We start from the raw sequence: 20,353 nt of genomic DNA, 5'->3' as shown, positions 1-20,353 counted from the left end.
CATCCAAGCCCTGGACAGCATCGCATTTCTAGGCTTGGTGCATATGACAAATGCGGTCAAACCCGTATTTTCAAATTTCTCCCATTGCTGCATCCTGCCCATAGTCCTATGTCACTTGTCCTCTCTCCTTAGGCCACTACGGAGCCACAGGCAGGCAGTTCATAGAAGTTGGTGCTATCTTCTCTTATATCAACATAACACAGGAAAAAGTCAGTGTTATGGGGTCCATACATCTGCAATGTATCGCCCCAATTTCCCGTTCTGTCCAACGGTGGGGTCGGGGAATTAGGGAAAATTTATCATGTTAGAAATCCTTGATTCACTGATCCCGACTGAAAAATTATTGGGGTCGGGGATTTTTCACATGCTGTTTTTCCCCAATCCAACGATGGATTGCGGATAGGAAGAACGGGGAATTAGGGCTGTAGATGTGTCGTCTGCATTACTCTATAGCAGTGGTTCTGATCCTCAGTCCTCAAGTTTACCCAACAGGTCATGTTTTAAGGAATTCTCTGGGTGGAAGCAGGTTGGATAATTAATGACCCAGCAAAATAGATTAACTCACCTGTGCAAGATTAAAGAAATCCACAAAACATGCCCCTCTGGTGGTACTTGATAGCTGGGGTGAGAAACCCTGGCTTACAGTAAGAGCCTTCAGTTGTGTATCAGTGAAATCACATGTACCTGTGATGCTGGATATTACTGGGGAAGGACGGAGGGATCTTCAGATATTGGGCAGCTCCTCAGAGATAAAATGCTGGAGTCTCTCTAGGTATTGTTCGTATTCCTCTAAGTCATTGTGCCCTCCTCCTACCACCCAGAGTGGCCGCACAGCCTGTGGGCAGCGTTCGTAGAGTGCCAGTCCATGGGAGAAGCCCACAATCTCGTCATCAGTGCCGTGTATGATGAGCACAGGACAGGTCACCTTGGCGATTTTGTCAATGCTGCAAAGGACATGGTACAAAGGAATTATACAACAGAAACAACATGTAATAGGACCTCTAAATATATAGACTGGAAAATTGCCAAAATACATCATATAACATTCAAAGCTGCTCATGTAGAAGATCACATACTATGGCAGAACTTATGTGGGACAATTAATGTACTGTTGGTAAAGAGGAAAGTGCTATCTATTGGCCTAATAAGTAGGGGTGAGCGGGTTCGGATTTCTGAAATCCGAACCCCCCCGAGCCCCCCCGATCCGAGTCCGATCCGAGTCAGGCTCGACTTTTCCCGCCTGACTCGGATCTGAAATCGAGGCAAAACGTCATCATCCCGCCTTCCGAGTCTCGCGGGTTTTGGATCCTATATAAGGTACCCGCGTCGGCGCCATTTTCTCACTCGGCTGTGGACAGTGAAGAGGGAGGGTGGGAGTTAGGGCTGTGTAGTGTAGTGTAGTGTAGTGTAGTGCTGCTGTTGTCCACTACTTCAAAGTCCATAGGGGCTGGCTGTGTTGTGCTGTGCTGCTGTTGTTAATAGGGGCTGTGTCCACTACTTCAAAGTCCATAGGGGCTGGCTGGACTGTGTTGTGCAGTCAGTTCTCCATAGGGGCTGTGTCCACTCCAAAGTCCTGTGCAGTGTCCCAGTCCTAAAGGAGTGCTGTAGTGTTGTCCAGGGGGTGCTCTGTCCATCAGGGGTGCTCCCCCCAAGTGCTAAAAAAATAATATATTTTCTGTGTTTGTGAATTGTGTGTGCAGTAGCCGCACGTGCATCAACAAAGTAGTGCCAAGCGTGCGCCTGTGTCATAAGTAAAGGGCCGGCTGGCTTGACCGTTAAAGGGTGCTGTAACCCCCGAAAGTACACTCCAGTCCAAACCAAAAAAAAATTATTTTCTGTGTTTGTGAATTGTGTGCGCAGTAGCCGCACGTGCATCAACAAAGTAGTGCCAAGCGTGCGCCTGTGTCATAAGTAAAGGGCCGGCTGGCTTGACCGTTAAGGGTGCTGTAACCCCCGAAAGTACACTCCAGTCCAAACCAAAAAAAAAATTATTTTCTGTGTTTGTGAATTGTGTGCGCAGTAGCCGCACGTGCATCAACAAAGTAGTGCCAAGCGTGCGCCTGTGTCATAAGTAAAGGGCCGGCTGGCTTGACCGTTAAGGGTGCTGTAACCCCCGAAAGTACACTCCAGTCCAAACCAAAAAAAAAAATATTTTCTGTGTTTGTGAATTGTGTGCGCAGTAGCCGCACGTGCATCAACAAAGTAGTGCCAAGCGTGCACCTGTGTCATAAGTAAAGGGCCGGCTGGCTTGACCGTTAAGGGTGCTGTAACCCCCGAAAGTACACTCCAGTCCAAACCAAAAAAAAAATTATTTTCTGTGTTTGTGAATTGTGTGCGCAGTAGCCGCACGTGCATCAACAAAGTAGTGCCAAGCGTGCGCCTGTGTCATAAGTAAAGGGCCGGCTGGCTTGACCGTTAAAGGGTGCTGTAACCCCCAAAGTACACTCCAGTCCAAACCAAAAAAAAAATTATTTTCTGTGTTTGTGAATTGTGTGCGCAGTAGCCGCACGTGCATCAACAAAGTAGTGACAAGCGTGCGCCTGTGTCATAAGTAAAGGGCCGGCTGGCTTGACCGTTAAAGGGTGCTGTAACCCCCGAAAGTACACTCCAGTCCAAACCAAAAAAAAATTATTTTCTGTGTTTGTGAATTGTGTGCGCAGTAGCCGCACGTGCATCAACAAAGTAGTGCCAAGCGTGCGCCTGTGTCATAAGTAAAGGGCCGGCTGGCTTGACCGTTAAAGGGTGCTGTAACCCCCGAAAGTACACTCCAGTCCAAACCAAAAAAAAATTATTTTCTGTGTTTGTGAATTGTGTGCGCAGTAGCCGCACGTGCATCAACAAAGTAGTGCCAAGCGTGCGCCTGTGTCATAAGTAAAGGGCCGGCTGGCTTGACCGTTAAAGGGTGCTGTAACCCCCGAAAGTACACTCCAGTCCAAACCAAAAAAAAATTATTTTCTGTGTTTGTGAATTGTGTGCGCAGTAGCCGCACGTGCATCAACAAAGTAGTGCCAAGCGTGCGCCTGTGTCATAAGTATAGGGCCGGCTGGCTTGACCGTTAAAGGGTGCTGTAACCCCCGAAAGTACACTCCAGTCCAAACCAAAAAAAAATTATTTTCTGTGTTTGTGAATTGTGTGCGCAGTAGCCGCACGTGCATCAACAAAGTAGTGCCAAGCGTGCGCCTGTGTCATAAGTAAAGGGCCGGCTGGCTTGACCGTTAAGGGTGCTGTAACCCCCGAAAGTACACTCCAGTCCAAACCAAAAAAAAATTATTTTCTGTGTTTGTGAATTGTGTGCGCAGTAGCCGCACGTGCATCAACAAAGTAGTGCCAAGCGTGCGCCTGTGTCATAAGTAAAGGGCCGGCTGGCTTGACCGTTAAAGGGTGCTGTAACCCCCGAAAGTACACTCCAGTCCAAACCAAAAAAAAATTATTTTCTGTGTTTGTGAATTGTGTGCGCAGTAGCCGCACGTGCATCAACAAAGTAGTGCCAAGCGTGCGCCTGTGTCATAAGTAAAGGGCCGGCTGGCTTGACCGTTAAAGGGTGCTGTAACCCCCGAAAGTACACTCCAGTCCAAACCAAAAAAAATTTATTTTCTGTGTTTGTGAATTGTGTGCGCAGTAGCCGCACGTGCATCAACAAAGTAGTGCCAAGCGTGCGCCTGTGTCATAAGTAAAGGGCCGGCTGGCTTGACCGTTAAGGGTGCTGTAACCCCCGAAAGTACACTCCAGTCCAAACCAAAAAAAAATTATTTTCTGTGTTTGTGAATTGTGTGCGCAGTAGCCGCACGTGCATCAACAAAGTAGTGCCAAGCGTGCGCCTGTGTCATAAGTAAAGGGCCGGCTGGCTTGACCGTTAAAGGGTGCTGTAACCCCCGAAAGTACACTCCAGTCCAAACCAAAAAAAAATTATTTTCTGTGTTTGTGAATTGTGTGCGCAGTAGCCGCACGTGCATCAACAAAGTAGTGCCAAGCGTGCGCCTGTGTCATAAGTAAAGGGCCGGCTGGCTTGACCGTTAAAGGGTGCTGTAACCCCCGAAAGTACACTCCAGTCCAAACCAAAAAAAAATTAATTTCTGTGTTTGTGAATTGTGTGCGCAGTAGCCGCACGTGCATCAACAAAGTAGTGCCAAGCGTGCGCCTGTGTCATAAGTAAAGGGCCGGCTGGCTTGACCGTTAAAGGGTGCTGTAACCCCCGAAAGTACACTCCAGTCCAAACCAAAAAAAAATTATTTTCTGTGTTTGTGAATTGTGTGCGCAGTAGCCGCACGTGCATCAACAAAGTAGTGCCAAGCGTGCGCCTGTGTCATAAGTAAAGGGCCGGCTGGCTTGACCGTTAAAGGGTGCTGTAACCCACAAAGTACACTCCAGTCCAAACCAAAAAAAAAATTATTTTCTGTGTTTAGCCGCACGTATATATCAAATCGATATAACATAAATGGAGGACCAAACTTTCTCCGATAAAAATAAAATAGAGAAAGATCAAGAACCACTTCCTCCTAGTGCTGAAGCTGCTGCCACTAGTCATGACATAGACGATAACATGCCATCAACGTCGTCTGCCAAGGCCGATGCCCAATGTCATAGTAGAGGGCACATACAATCCCAAATGGCAAAGTTCAGGAAAATGACCTTGAAAAAGACATTTAAATCAGCTGAAGAGAAACGTAAACTTGCCAATATGCCATTTACGACACGGAGTGGCAAGGAACGGCTAAGGTCGATCCCTAGTATGTTCATGACTAGTGGTTCAGCTTCACATGACGATGGAAGCCCTCCTCCCACTAAAAAAATCAAAAGAGTTAAGCTGGCAAAAGCACAGCGAAGAACTGTGCTTTCTAAGAAGATATCACAAATCCCCAAGGAGAGTCCAAGTGTGGTGGTGGTTGCGATGCCTGACCTTCCCAGCACTGGACGGGAAGAGGTGGCTCTTTCCACCATTTGCACGCCCCCTGCAAGTGCTGAAAGGAGCACCCACAGTCCACTTGCTGATATGCAAATTGAAGATGTCACTGTTGAAGTACAACAGGATGAGGATACTGGTGTAGCTGGCGCTGAGGAGGAAGTTGGCGAGGAGGATTCTGATGGTGATGTGGTTTGTTTAAATCAGGCTCCGGGGGAGACAGTTGTTGTCCGTGGGATGAAAAAGCCCATCACGGTCATGCCTGGGCAGAAGACCAAACATTCCACCTCTTTGGTCTGGCAATATTTCTATCCAAATCCGGACAACAACTGTCTTGCCATATGTACCATATGTAAAGGTGAAATAAGTAGGGGTAGGGACGTCAACCACCTAGGAACATCCTCCCTTATACGGCACCTGCAGCGCGTTCATAAAAAGTTACTGTCAAGTTCAGAAACTTTGGCTAAGACCGTAAGCAGTCCAGGGACACCTAAATCCCGTTGTCCTGTTGTATCCAAGCGCCTGCAAACCACACCGTCAACTCCCTCCTCGTCAATTTCCTCCTTAGTCAGGATCGGAAGTAGTCCTGCAGGCCATGTCACTGGCATGACTGACTCTCCTATCCGGGATTCCTCTGGAGGATCCTGCATTGCTACGCCTACTGCTGCCGCTGCTGCTGTTGCTGGGAGTCGTTCATCATCCCAGAGAGGAAGTAGGAACACCACTACTTTTACTAAACAATTGACCCTCCAACAGTCCTTAGCGAGGAGGATGAAATACGACAGCAGTCATCCTGAAGCAAAACGTATAACTGAGGCCTTGACTGCTATGTTGGTGTTAGACGTGCGTCCGGTATCCACCATTAGTGCAGTGGGATTTAGACAATTGATGGAGGTAGTGTGTCCCCGGTTCCAAATCCCATCTAGATTCCACTTCACTAGGCAGGCGATACCGAGACTGTACAGAAACGTCAGAAAAAGTGTCCTCAGTGTCCTGAAAAATGCCGTTGTACACAATGTCCACTTAACCACGGACATGTGGACAAGTGGAACAGGGCAGACTAAGGACTATATGACTGTGACAGCCCACTGGGTAGATGTATCACCTTACGCAGCAACAGCGTCACCAGTAGCAGCATCTCAGAAACGCCAGCTCGTTACAAGGCAGGCTACGCTGTGTATCACCGGTTTCAGTAAGAGGCACACCGCCGACAACCTCTTAGAGAAACTGAGGGAAATCATCGCCCAGTGGCTTACCCCACTTAGACTCTCCTGGGGATTTGTGATATCTGACAACGCCACCAATATTGTGCGGGCATTACATCTGGGCAAATTCCAGCACGTCCCATGTTTTGCTCACACAATAAACTTGGTGGTGCAGAATTTTCTGAAAAGCGACAGGGGCGTGCAGGAGACGCTTTGGGTGGCCCGAAAAATTTCTGGCCACTTTCGCCATTTAGCGACTGCGTGCCGAAGACTGGAGCGCCAGCAAACACTCTTGAACCTGCCCCGCCATCACCTGAAGCAAGAGGTTGTGACGCGGTGGAACTCAACCCTCTATATGCTTCAGAGGATGGAGGAGCAGCAAAAGGCCATACAAGCCTATACATCCACCTATGACATAGGCAAAGGAGGGGGTATGCACCTGACTCAAGCGCAGTGGAGAATGATTTCCGTGTTGTGCAAGGTTCTCCAGCCCTTCGAACTTGCCACACATGAAGTCAGTTCAGACACAGCCAGCTTGAGTCAGGTCATTCCCCTCATCAGGCTTTTGCAGAAGCAGCTGGAGAAAGTGAAGGAGGAGCTAAGACGGAGCGATTCCGCTCGGCATGTGGGACTTGTGGATGAAGCCCTTCATTCGCTTTGCCAGGATTCCAGGGTGGTCAATCTGTTGAAATCAGACCACTACATTTTGGCCACCGTGCTTGATCCTAGGTTTAAAGCCTATGTGGTGTCTCTCTTTCCGGCCGACACAAGCCTGCAGAGGTGCAAAGACCTGCTGGTGAACACACTGTCAGCTGAAGCGGAACGTGACACGTCAACGGCTCCTTCTTCATTTTCTCCCGCAACTGGGGCTGCCAGGAAAAAACTTAGGTATCCTAAGCAACCCGCTGGCGGTGATGCAGGGCAGGCAGGACCAAGTTTGGGCATCTGGTCCGGACTGAAGGACCTGGCAACAATTTCTGACATGTCTACTGTCACTGCATATGATACTGTCACCACTGACAGAATGGTGGAGGATTACATCGGTGACAGCATCCAAGTAGGCATGTCAGACAGTCCATACCTGTACTGGCAGGAAAAAGAGGCAATTTGGAGGCCCCTGTACAAGCTGGCTCTATTTTACCTGAGTTGCCCCCCCTCCAGTGTGCACTCCGAAAGAGTGTTTAGTGCAGCCGGGAACCTTGTCAGCGAAAGGCGTAGGAGGTTGCTTCCACAGAATGTGGAGAAGATGATGTTCATCAAAATGAATTATCAGCTCTTCCAGGGAGACCAGCCTCCAGAAGGTACAGAGGGACCTGTGGTGGTGGATTCAAGTGGGGACGAGTTAATACTTTGTGAGGATGAGGATGTACACACTGAAGAGGGTGAGGAATCGGTGGATGAGGAGGATGAGGATGACATCTTGCCTCCGTAGAGCCAGTTTGTGCAGGGACACATTAATTGCCAGCTTGTTTTGTGGGGGCCCAAACGAACCAATCATTTCAGCCACAGTTGTGTGGCAGACCCTGGCGCTGAAATGATTGATTTGTTAAAGTGTGCATGTCCTGTTTATACAACATAAGGGTGGGTGGGAGGGCCCAAGGACAATTCCATCTTGCACTTCTTTTTTTTCTTTGCATTATGTACAGTTTGGGGCCTAGTTTTTCTAACTGCCATCCTGTCTGCCACTGCAGTGTCACTCCTAGATGGGTCACGTGTTTGTGCCGCCCACTCGTGTCGCTTAGCATAGTCATCCAGCTACCTCGGTGCAACCTTTTGGACATGAAAACACTATTGTGAGGTGTGAGGTGTTCAGAATAGACTGGAAATGAGTGGAAATTAAGGTTATTGAGGTTAATAATAGCATAGGAGCAGAGAAACCAACAAATTCTGTGATTTTAGCTGTTTTTATGCTTTTTAAAAAAAAAATACAGATCCAAAACACAAAACCCAGAACCCAAAACACGGAAGGGTGGTTATGGCAAAACCAATCCAGATCCAAAACACGAAGAAAGATCCAGATCCAAAACCAAAACACGAAAAGTGGCCGGTGCACACCCCTACTAATAAGCCAAAGTCATGCACAATACCTTATTTTGTTTTCAGTATACAATATAAAAGTAGTGCAATATTTCCTATGTATAAATAGCCATGGTATATTGGGAATAAAACCCAGTCCCTGAATTTACTTGTCTGGGATCCAGTGTATAAGTTGTGTAAAGTTGCCTCAATGCGCCCGTTGCTGCTACGCCAGCTCCCGCTGTCTGACAACGTGCTGCCTGTCTGATAATACAATGGGGCAGCATCAGTGAGGCAAGTGCACAGATATCGATGGCTTCTCCTTGTTCCTGCCAAAAGGTCTCTTCCTCAGACAGACATACCTCCCAACTTTTAAGTCGATCTATTTAGGATATTTGGGACGCCGTAGGAGCAAGCATCCAAAAAGGGGCGGAGCTTTGTGTAAAGGGGAAGAACTGCAATGAAATGGGGCAGAGCCTCGCTGCACCCCCACTGGTGTCACTATGGGGGGGTGCCCAGCACTCTCCAAGATGCTTGGCAACCCCCAGGATCTCCCTACATTAGTGCATAGATGCCATGTGCATATGCACAGCATCTATTCTACCTCATCTTGCCTGGAGCAGTGATTTCTGCTCTCCCCAACTTCCCACCCACTGCAGCCCACAGGTAGGACAGCAAGATAGTCCCAGAAAAATGGGACTGTCCCATGGATGCGGGACAGTTGGAAGATATGGACAGGTAGCACATTGCTCACCAATAAAAGCATGCAGCAGCGAGAGGGGTAGATGCAGGGTGTTAGGTGACTGGCAGGAGAAACAGGGTGACAGCCCCCAGAAAGTAAGCTCTGGGGATGAGGTTTTAGCTAGAGAATTATCCTGTAAATGGAAAACAAATTTCTCACTGGACTAGAATGGAAATCCTGATTACTACTATGAGATGTCGCACTTATCCTTGGATAGTGGCAAGAAATATTTCAATGCATACAGACAGATTGGGCCTACACAGCTGGTATCTGTCTGACAAAGCATACTTCATGGCTGATTCAGTTATACGTGAGCTGCCCCCTGCAGTGCTGGTTTCCAGCACATACTATACTCCAGAGGTAACCCACAGCTTAGGATAAACACACAGCATTGTCTTACCTGGGGAAGGGATCCCAACAGTAGGTCCTCCGTATGTTGGGAAAGGCAACTCGCACCCCTGACATGAGCGGGGAGTGTAATATTACTGCTGCACATTTGTAGCGGGTGGCCAGGTCAACTGCAGCTACAGTCCCAATACTCTGCCCATACAGGATAATATTTTCTGCAGGGACTCCATATCTGTACAGATAAAGCAGATAATGTAGAACAATCTAATTGCATCACTTCTAATGTAGTTCCTTACAAGATACTACTATATAAAGGCTTTATATATGAACTAGATAAGTGAATGGGTCACTAATAAGAACCTGCCAGTGATACACAGTATATGTGTGGAACAATACAAGACTACATAGGTTGTAGGACGAAGTGCATTTCATATGCAAGGAGTTCATTACACACCCGAGCCTGTGGGTGTCGGCCTCTGGACAAGAAGGGTCTAGTTGTTTAGTGAGGTAGTGTTGTGGGGTGGAGTTAGGTTTGGTTAGCCTATAGGATTGGCAGAGGATGGGTCAGTGCTATTTCAGAGTAGCTGCTTGGCAGCCATTTTATAGAAATTTCTCTGGTCGGCTGTGATGTCCTCTTTAAAGGATGGATGGTGCATTGGAATGGAGTTATTGAGGAGTTAGTTGGAAGAAGTCAAGGTGCTGTAGATTAGGGTGGCGGTGCGGTTCTTAGCTGGGAACCACTGTTGGTGGGAAAGAACGGTAGCAGTCGCCATCTGTCTTTGGAGCTTGAGGTGTTCTCCCTTCCAATACATGGCTTAAACTCCCTATCGGCAGATAATGGTTGCAACCACAAAGTTATTAAACCAAGCTTAAATAAAATAAAGAGACAGACCAAGTATATATGCGATCAAAAATATATGGTCAGCTTTATTTATTTTACAATCAGAGTATGGTGGCATAAGAAAGAACGGCCAGTAATCTGACGCCCCACACTTGACTTATGCAAGGATGTAAAACACTCACTGAACGGGCCAAATCCCAATTCAAGTGTAATAGTGATATAAAACTTGCAAGGGCCGATATCCCTCTCTGGCAAGTGAGACGGTATCCAGCCCCATCCCAATGCACTATTTTAGCCCTCTCCGACGAGAGGTGCCGCTGACCCCAGTAGGGTAAAATCAGCCTAACCAGTGCATTAAAGGAGGCGCACCGCTCATACTGCAGCAAGGTGGACGCTTTATAGATACTGCCGTTCTTTCCCGCCACGCAAGTTCCCAATGATGGAACATGCCCGCCACCATACAACCTACACTCTAAAACCTCCCAACACCGAACAAAAAAACACTCTATGAATGAAATTTGTCCCTGCTAGGCATCTTGTACCCCATTAAAGGGTGATGCTCCACAAATATACCCCCCAACCATGCACCTACATCACCAGGAAAGGCTAGCACAATATCAGACAAAATTATCACGACATCTGGCCAAAGCCAGGCAACCCACCCAAATTATGACAAATAGTGCGCCGCAAGTAATGCGACATCTGCCGGCACAAATCATTCCCTCCCAGGTGAATTGCCAAGACCAAAGGAGAACCAAAGTCCTCCGCTGACATCCATACAGGGCACTAATGCCTCCCAACCCATACTAGCCAAGCGGGATTGACCCGCCCAAAATATATACAAGTGTCCGATAAACAAAATGAGCTGTAATCCTGTAAACCACCTGCAATACATGAAACATACATGAGTATGGTGATAATGACATTTTGCAGAGGAAGGTGATGGGGGAGGGAAAGGGGGGGAAGGAGGACTTGACCCGAGGTAAAAACCTACAAAAAACCTGCTGGATCTTTTTATATTGCTTAGTAATGTCATTCTCATATTTTTGTTATTTGTTTACACGAAGTTAAACTATAGCATTAGCCAAACGTTGTCCTAAGCAGGGCAAAAAATAGGGCAAATCCCTCGAGACCCCCACCGGAAAGGTGGCAAGTTGGCCGGAGCACTCAAGTCCACAACAAACATTACACATCATTAGTCCACATGAATATAGGAATAGGACTTCCATCATCATAGAGCCTGTATCTCCTGCCGAGCTGAGACTGCCAGAAAGACTCTCAATTCTGCCACAAAGTCTGATAGGCAATCATAGGACTGAGGAGCCAAGGACCGACATGCAAAAACTCTCCATGGCGGCTTGAGAATTGAACAGGGTATCATTTGCACTGATGACTCCATTCCTGGCAACCACAGAAGCGACAATATCGATCCCTGTGGTGGTGGTAGGAGGGGATCCGGCCACATCGATGTCTGAAACAAAAGAAAAACATGGGCAGTATCGAAATTCAGGGTCCTTTGCATTAGGCAATGAACCGTATGCGCAGGCGCAGCAGTGTAAAGAGCAAACGAGCACAAGGAACAACAGCCTCAAATCATACCTTGCTGCTTAATTAGTGGACTCAGCACGCCGACATATCGGATGCTGGGGGAGCAAACAATGCAAACCCTTGTTGTAAACAGAGCCTCCGACTGTTATGACAGCAGGGGCCTCAAAAACACCCCCACTGACACAAGCAACACAGCGATGGCTCCTGAATCCAGGGATGTAGTATTCCCCGATATAGACAACCCCACATAAACACTGACCGAGCTTCTCTAAGCCATTAGGAGACCACAACCCACAGCCCGGGGAAACCCAAGCCAGGGGCGTGCCCCATTATTACATAGGGCTGTGTATAAGATATGGTGTGCTTAGAAGAACGTTGTATGTGGGGGTGGTGGACTCGGGTCAAACCTGTTTCCCTATGTAAGATTTATATATAAAAATATATGATTAGGTATATATAAATGGGGATCAGATGCAATGTGTAGCTCACCTAAATCCTATGAACATGTATTTGTAAAATAAAAGGGGGGGGGGGGGTGTGCGTGTATAAGATATGGTGTATTTTGAAGAGCGTTGCATGTGGGGGTGGACTCGGTTCGAACCTGTATCTGTATATAAAATAAATATATATGTATAGGTCTCAATTGGAATAGGGATGAGACTACCATGCAAAAATGTGTAGCTCGCATAATCATATGAACCATATTTGGCATATAAAACATTTTCAACACCAAAAAGTAAAGTATAAAACAAATATTCCCAAAGGCCAGATACTGAGTCTGAGGAGGAACTGGACCACTGAGGGGATAATTGAAATCACACCAGCAGTTATCGCATAAATGTACCTTATGTATGACTTCACAATGTATTAGACAAAGCTCTCAAATTAAAACGGTATGGAAAAGCACCCACTCATGGGTAAGAAAAACCAACCGCAGACGCCGGCTATAGGGAAAGGGCCAGAAAATCCTACGTGAATAAAATGCAATAAACTAAAGTATAAGGGAAAATTATACGGACAAAAGAAAAATTATACCAGAACGAAGTGGTCCTATGCATGCACGAGCACCGGCTACATGTAAAGAGCATAAATTACTGTACAGGGATTAATACAATTCAACTACAGAAAGTATAAGGGTAAATCATATGGGCAAAAGAAAAATTACGCACTGACACGTGGTGTTCGTATGCATGCACACTTATGACCAAAAGGGTGGTCCAAACATTTTATAACAGAGAAAGAGAGTAAACAAGTGAAGAATAACAGAATAGGAGATGATAGGCTCCTAATACTTGATTTTAGACTATGAGCCCAAGATACCATTCACAAGCTGACTCCAACTTGAGTGCATGGTGGGAGGGGGAGCGGCACACGCTTCAAGTCCCTACGTGGTCATAGGGTCCCAAGACACTCCCAAACTCTATGAAACTTAGGGATACCCATGTAATGTAATTTAGTACATTTATGAAATAGAAAGTATGTAATAGCGTGATGTTAGTATTAGTGTGCAAGAACACATTTGTGATCGATTAACTGATGAATACTCCATGATACATATTTTCCTTATCCACACTTCTCTGCCGCACTTATTTTCTTATCTATGTGCATGACTAAACATGAATGTTTTATATAACTTCATTGTGCGTACTGATTTATAATTTTCGAATGTCAACCATGTGCATGACTATAACATGAATGTTTGCTGTAATAAATGTAGGTCATATTACAAAAACTTAACGCAATAATCTAATAAGGAACCATGCAGAAAGAACCGAAGAACAAAGGGCCAAAGGCACCGTGGTTTCTGACATGCTGGCTTACGGCCCTACATGTGTGGAGTTTGTATGTTCTCCCTGTGCTTGCGTGGGTTTCCTCCAGATACTCCGGTTTCCTCCCACACTCTAAAAACATACTGGTAGGTTAATTGGCTCCAAACATAAATTAACCCTAGTGTGTATGTGTGTGAGCCTGTGGTAGGGTTCTTAGATTGTAAGCTCCACTGTGGCAGGGACTGATGTGAATGGCCAAATATTCTCTGTAAAGCGCTGCGGAATATGTGTGCGCTACATAACTAACTGGTAATAATAATAACTGGTAATAATGATAACATGTGCTGTAACGCATTTAACATGTATAAAATATGCACTGCATTTATGTATGAAATAAGTGCTCTACCAATAGTATTGATTAATAAAACTGTTTTGTATGACTAGATGAATAAAAACTGGTTTGTTGACAATGACCAGCCGCTGTGAATAGACCAAATAAAAAGATGTGCGGAGGTGGGCTGGTAAGCTTCTGAGGAAACGGCATATGGCCGATAAACGAGATACGCCACGCCTTGTAGTCGTGGGTTATGTATGAAATGAACCCTCACAATAACACAAACAACAAGCGAGCATAAGACCGCCGTCTCCTGACACAGAGCAGCGAGGGAACCTCCCAGTCCTGTACATTACATATTCCCACAGCCTAGCCCAGGAGCTGCGGCTGACATGAGCGCTGGAGAACTGCTTCTTGCCTGCTTTCAGATATGAATACAGCTGCCTACCTAAAGTCATTTTCTAATATATTAAACTGTTCTGTTAGCTTATCGATACATAACCTACCACATTCATAGCCATATACCTAATGCCCGAAAGGACCAACTTAATAGCTCCCTTACACTGTGCGTATAATTCAGCCTGTTATTACTGAATATTCATGCACTGCTAATAGTTATTGCTTTGTATAAAAGAAAAGGAGGGAGAGGCCGCACACATTTTTTTTTTTTTTTTTTAACTGCTGAGCCCGTGTGATGTATGCCGCAGGTGCAGTCGAGGTGCTAAGTCTTACCCCCACACCCCAGGACTGCGGAGACCGTAGGGGTGTCAGGGCACCCCCACTGCCACCAACTGTCCGGCAATAGACCCAGAATCCAGAGCGGCAGCACCAGCGCGACCAGCTGGAACTATATTACAATTGAAGGCAATGGGAAACCCATGGCAGCAATCATGCCTTGCTACGCTGTGAGGGGTACAGGGCTGTAATAGCTCACATAAACATAGCTCACACAGAGATAGCCCATGCAGTAATAGCTCATCTAAAGATAGATCAGGCAGTTATAGCTCACACAGAGATAGCCCATGCAGTAATAGCTCATCTAAAGATAGATCAAGCAGTTATAGCTCACACAGTGAGGAGGGAAGGGGGGGGGGGGGTGACTATGAAACCCAGATCTGCAGCATAATCCAGGGAGAAAAAATGGGCGTGCCAGGGGCAAGGTATACTGTAGAGAGGAATGTATAGGATAAAGAAACAGCAAAGCAGGAAAGAATAGATCAGAATAAGAAGAATAAGAGATAAAGATGAAGGCAGGAAAGACATGTATGAGAAGAAAAAGGGGGAAAAATACCAAAAACAAAGACCAGAGTATTACAACCTTGTGACTGTGCAGCTTGCAGATCAGATTTCAAAGAGGCAGTATTACATTGCTGACCTACCCACACTCCTATTAACCACACCCCTTACACAACACTCCACCAATCCTAACCTAATGTCAATCTGACCATAAAACACTAACACTCCCCTACCTACTGTAACTTTATTAACCCCACGCATCCCTGCCTAGGGGTTTATGTGCCCTCTGTTCTATCCGAACCTCGGTTATCTTAGGCTGCTTTTACCCTACTGGGGTCAGCGGCAACCACCTAACCAGGTGGGCCTCACGTCGTGTCATTGGGGTGGGAGGTGGATACCTTGGGTGTGGTAATGGGCTGGCTGCCCGCCTCCCATTTAGAAGATGGATGTGAGTATGCAGTTGGTGATGTTGCATTGTGGGGCCGTTCTTTCTGCGCCACCATGCTTTGTCTGTCTTTCTTCTTTTATTAGTTAATTCAGTTATACATTTAAATAGTTTAATTAGTTTGAAATCAAATAAAGCTGACCTTCCTCTCCCCTTATACAAGTCTCTGTCATTATGATTATGATTGATGATTTACCCTGCACTGTTAGGAGAGAAAACTCATCAGGCGATGGGGAGTTTAATACACATGTACCTAGTTACAGCAAGCAAGGACATCTAAGGAGCTGGGGGCAGCGTGTGTCCATTCACATCGGGAGGAAAACTCCCAAACGTTGGGTGCCAGCAGCATGTTTTACATACAGAGGCAGAAAACAGAATGGGGCAGGGTCTGCTTGGGATTAGGTGGGAAGAAGTTATAGTATTATTGTGAGACTGATGACTAGTGAAATAATATGACAAGGAGAGGAAAACATCCCAGTAATACAGGGCTTGGCAGAAGCCACAACCCGGCCACAGCTACTTTTGGGCATATTTTTCACATAATGACAAATGTCTGCTCACTGAGGAAACCAGTACTGTGTATTTGTCTGAAGACCCTATAAATGGTGTCAAACCCTAAGTGAACTCAACATCTTATCACAATAGTCAGGAAAAGTAGCAAAGTACATTTTGTGGTATAGTTCCAGGCCTGTACACATTGTGTTACTGGCAATAGATTTCCTATTGTGACTGTATTTACCTTGTACCAGGGCTGCACAAAACCCACTCACAGACCAAATACAGGCATCCTGGGGATTTGAGCCATAACCCCTTCATGCTGCTAGATTAGGGGTGGGCAATAAGCGGCCCTCCAGTTGTTGTTGAACTACAAATCCCATCATGCCTTGCAACAGTTTTAGCATGGCCAAATAGCAAAACTGTGGCAGGGCATGCTGGGATGTGTAGTTCTACATAAGCTGTGAGGCTGCTTATTGCCTATGCTAGATAGAAGGGGGGAGCCCAATGATGGAACATTTTCTTACAATACAATACATATAGCGCTTCACATTAGGCAGAAGAGCAGAGGAAAATGTCACCCTCTGCTTCTATAGTAGTTACACCCTTTGGCTAAGACACTATAATGCCATCAATAATATACCCACTGTCTCTATATAAGCAACCCCCAATACACCAATTACATTTATATAAGTATTTTATGTGTAAGTGGAATGTATAAATACACAATACACAGCATATACACTCACTCCATGTAGTAACTATTAGGGGTGAGCAGGTTCGGATTTCTGAAATCCGAACCCCCCCCGATCCGAGGCCGATCCGAGTCAGGCTCGACTTTTCCCGCCTGACTCGGATCTGAAATCGAGGCAAAACGTCATCATCCCGCCTTCCGGGTCTCGCGGGTTTTGGATCCTATATAAGGTACCCGCGTCGGCGCCATTTTTTCACTCGGCTGTGGACAGTGAAGAGGGAGGGTGGGAGTTAGGGCTGGCTGGGCTGTGTAGTGTAGTGTAGTGTTGTGCTGTGCTGCTGTTGTTGTCCATAGGGGCTGTGTCCACTACTTCAAAGTCCATAGGGGCTGGCTGGGCTGTGTTGTGCAGTCAGTTGTCCATAGGGGCTGTGTCCACTCCAAAGTCCTGTGCAGTGTCCCAGTCCTGAAGGGGTGCTCTGTCCGTCAGGGGTGCTCCCCCCAAGTGCTAAAAAAAAAAAATATTTTTTCTGTGTTTGTGAATTGTGTGCACTGTGGCCGCACGTGCATCAACAAAGGAGCAGCGCCAAGCGTGCGCCTGTGTCCCATTAGTAAAGGGCCGGCTGGCTTGTCCGTTAAAGGGTGCTGTAACCCCCAAAGTACACTCCAACCAAAAAAATATATATTTTCTGTGTTTGTGAATTGTGTGCGCAGTAGCCGCACGTGCATCAACAAAGTAGTGGCAAGCGTGCGCCTGTGTCATAAGTAAGGGGCCGGCTGGCTTGACCGTTAAAGGGTGCTGTAACCCCCAAAGTACACTCCAAACCAAATAAAAAAATATTTTCTGTGTTTGTGAATTGTGTGCACAGTAGCCGCATGTGCATCAACAAAGTAGTGCCAAGCGTGTGCCTGTGTCCCATAAATAAAGGGCCGGCTGGATTGACCGCTAAAGGGTGCTGTAACCCCAAAAGGGCACTCCAAACAAAATAAAACATTTTTTTCTGTGTTTGTGAATTGTGTGCACTGTGGCTGCACGTGCATCAACAAAGGAGCAGCTCCAAACGTGTGCCTGTGTCCCATAAGTAAAGGGCCGGCTGGCTCATTTCTTAAAGGGTGGTGTAACCCACAAAGTGCACTAGTCTCCAACAAAAATAAAAAATTATTTTCTGTGTTTGTGTGCGCCTTAGCCGCACGTATATATCAATATAACATAAATGGAGGACCAAACTTTCTCCGATAAAAATAAAATAGGGAAAGATCAAGAATCACTTCCTCCTAGTGCTGAAGCTGCTGCCACTAGTCATGACATAGACGATAACATGCCATCAACGTCGTCTGCCAAGGCCGATGCCCAATGTCATAGTAGAGGGCACATACAATCCCAAATGACAAAGTTCAGGAAAATGACCTTGAAAAAACATTTAAATCATCTGAAGAGAAACGTAAACTTGCCAATATGCCATTTACGACACGGAGTGGCAAGGAACGGCTAAGGTCTTTCCCTATGTTCATGACTAGTGGTTCAGCTTCACATGACGATGGAAGCCCTCCTCCCGCTAAAAAAATCAAACGAGTTAAGCTGGCAAAAGCACAGCGAAGAACTGTGCGTTCTAAGAAGATATCACAAATCCCCAAGGAGAGTCCAAGTGTGGTGGCGGTTGCGATGCCTGACCTTCCCAGCACTGGACGGGAAGAGGTGGCTCTTTCCACCATTTGCACGCCCCCTGCAAGTGCTGAAAGGAGCACCCACAGTCCACTTGCTGATATGCAAATTGAAGATGTCACTGTTGAAGTACAACAGGATGAGGATACTGGTGTAGCTGGGGCTGAGGAGGAAGTTGGCGAGGAGGATTCTGAAGGTGATGTGGTTTGTTTAAATCAGGCTCCGGGGGAGACAGTTGTTGTCCGTGGGATGAAAAAGCCCATCACGGTCATGCCTGGGCAGAAGACCAAACATTCCACCTCTTTGGTCTGGCAATATTTCTATCCAAATCCGGACAACAACTGTCTTGCCATATGTACCATATGTAAAGGTGAAATAAGTAGGGGTAGGGACGTTAACCACCTAGGAACATCCTCCCTTATACGGCACCTGCAGCGCGTTCATAAAAAGTTCCTGTCAAGTTCAGAAACTTTGGCTAAGACCGTAAGCAGTCCAGGGACACCTAAATCCCTTTTTCCTGTTTTATCCAAGGAATCGGTGGATGAGGACGACATCTTGCCTCCGTAGAGCCAGTTTGTGCAGGGACACATTAATTGCCAGCTTGTTTTGTGGGGGCCCAAATGAACCAATCATTTCAGCCACAGTCCTGTGGCAGACCCTGGCGCTGAAATGATTGGTTTGTTAAAGTGTGCATGTCCTATTTATACAACATAGAGGTGGGTGGGAGGGCCCAAGGACAATTCCATCTTGCGCCTCTTTTTTTTCTTTGCAGTATGTACTGTTTGGGGCCTAGTTTTTCAAACTGCCATCCTGTCTGCCACTGCAGTATCACTCCTAGATGGGCCACGTGTTTGTGCCGCCCACTCGTGTCGCTTAGCATAGTCATCCAGCTACCTCGGTGCAACCTTTTGGACTAAAAACAATATTGTGAGGTGTTCAGAATAGACTGGAAATGAGTGGAAATGAAGGTTATTGAGGTTAATAATAGCATAGGAGCAGAAAAACCCACAAATTCTGTGTTTTTAGCTGTTTTTATGCTCTTTTTTTTAAAAAATACAGATCCACAACACAAAACCCCAAACCCAGAACCCAAAACACGGAAGGGTGATTTTGGCAAAACCAATCCAGATCCAAAACACGAAGAAAGATCCAGATCCAAAACACGAAAAGTGGCCGGTGCACACCCCTAGTAACTATACACATGTGCCTCTAGTGTAGCATATCCCCCGCATACATACTGCTCACCCATACAACACTCGCAGTGCATCAGGCAGAGGCAGTGTGAGGGCTGGAGGAGACCCATATACCCCATCTATACATACCGGGTCCTCAGGGCGTGCCAGGCAGCCTCTATGTCCGCATACATGTTCTTCTCACTCGGCTTGCCACTGCTTACACCATAGCCAGAATAGTCATACGAGAAAATGTTGCATTTTATGCTGGAGCCCAGGGCAATGTAGCGGCTGCACATCTGGCCTAGGTCAGCGGCATTGACGTGAGAAAAGAGCAGCGTGTACCGGCTCCCAGGGGCACAGCGGACATACATGCAGCCCAGGCTGTTTCCCCGCTTGGTGGTGCAGCGGAACACATCGATCATATCCAGCTCCTGCTGAGAGTACTGCTAGTTAGCCTTCTCTGACAGGTGCAGGCTGCATAGGGGAGGTAGGCAAACTGTGGGGTCCACCTGCTCATCCTGTGCCAGGTCTTGGGATGGAGGGGCCTCAATCTCCCGCAGAGTGTACGTAGGCTTCGGGGGATGAAAGGCCAATCTGGCGGTTATGCTGCCGCAAAGGGTTGAGAATATCCTCCTCATCCTCTGGCAGAGCAGTGGTGGTGGGTCCCTGTCCTAATATACTAATCCTAATAATAATATAATACTAATCTAATACTACTATTCCTAATGATAATATAACCCTAATCCTAACTATAATACTAATCCTAAATATAAGTCAAAATAAAATACTTAACACTAATAACTACACTAAAACTATAGCAACTAATCCTAAATGTAAGTCAAAATAAAATACTTAACACTAATAACTACAATAAAACTAATACTAATAAATAATATAATACTATGAACCCTACTCCTAACTATAATACTAATCCTAAATATAAGT

The 20,353-nt window shown here is 46.3% G+C and overlaps 1 pseudogene; it reads right to left on the bottom strand.

Annotated features, from left to right (window-relative positions):
- Positions 1–698: 698 nt before the first annotated feature.
- Positions 699–20,046, bottom strand: LOC148477702 (alpha/beta hydrolase domain-containing protein 17C-like; annotated as a pseudogene).
- Between the last annotated feature and the right edge of the window lie 307 nt (positions 20,047–20,353).

Source organism: Taudactylus pleione, unplaced genomic scaffold, assembly GCF_031769625.1.
Source record: "Taudactylus pleione unplaced genomic scaffold, aTauple2 ptg000699l, whole genome shotgun sequence".
NCBI classification, from domain to species: Eukaryota; Metazoa; Chordata; class Amphibia; order Anura; family Myobatrachidae; genus Taudactylus; species Taudactylus pleione.
This window is presented reverse-complemented; position numbering and strand designations above follow the sequence as displayed.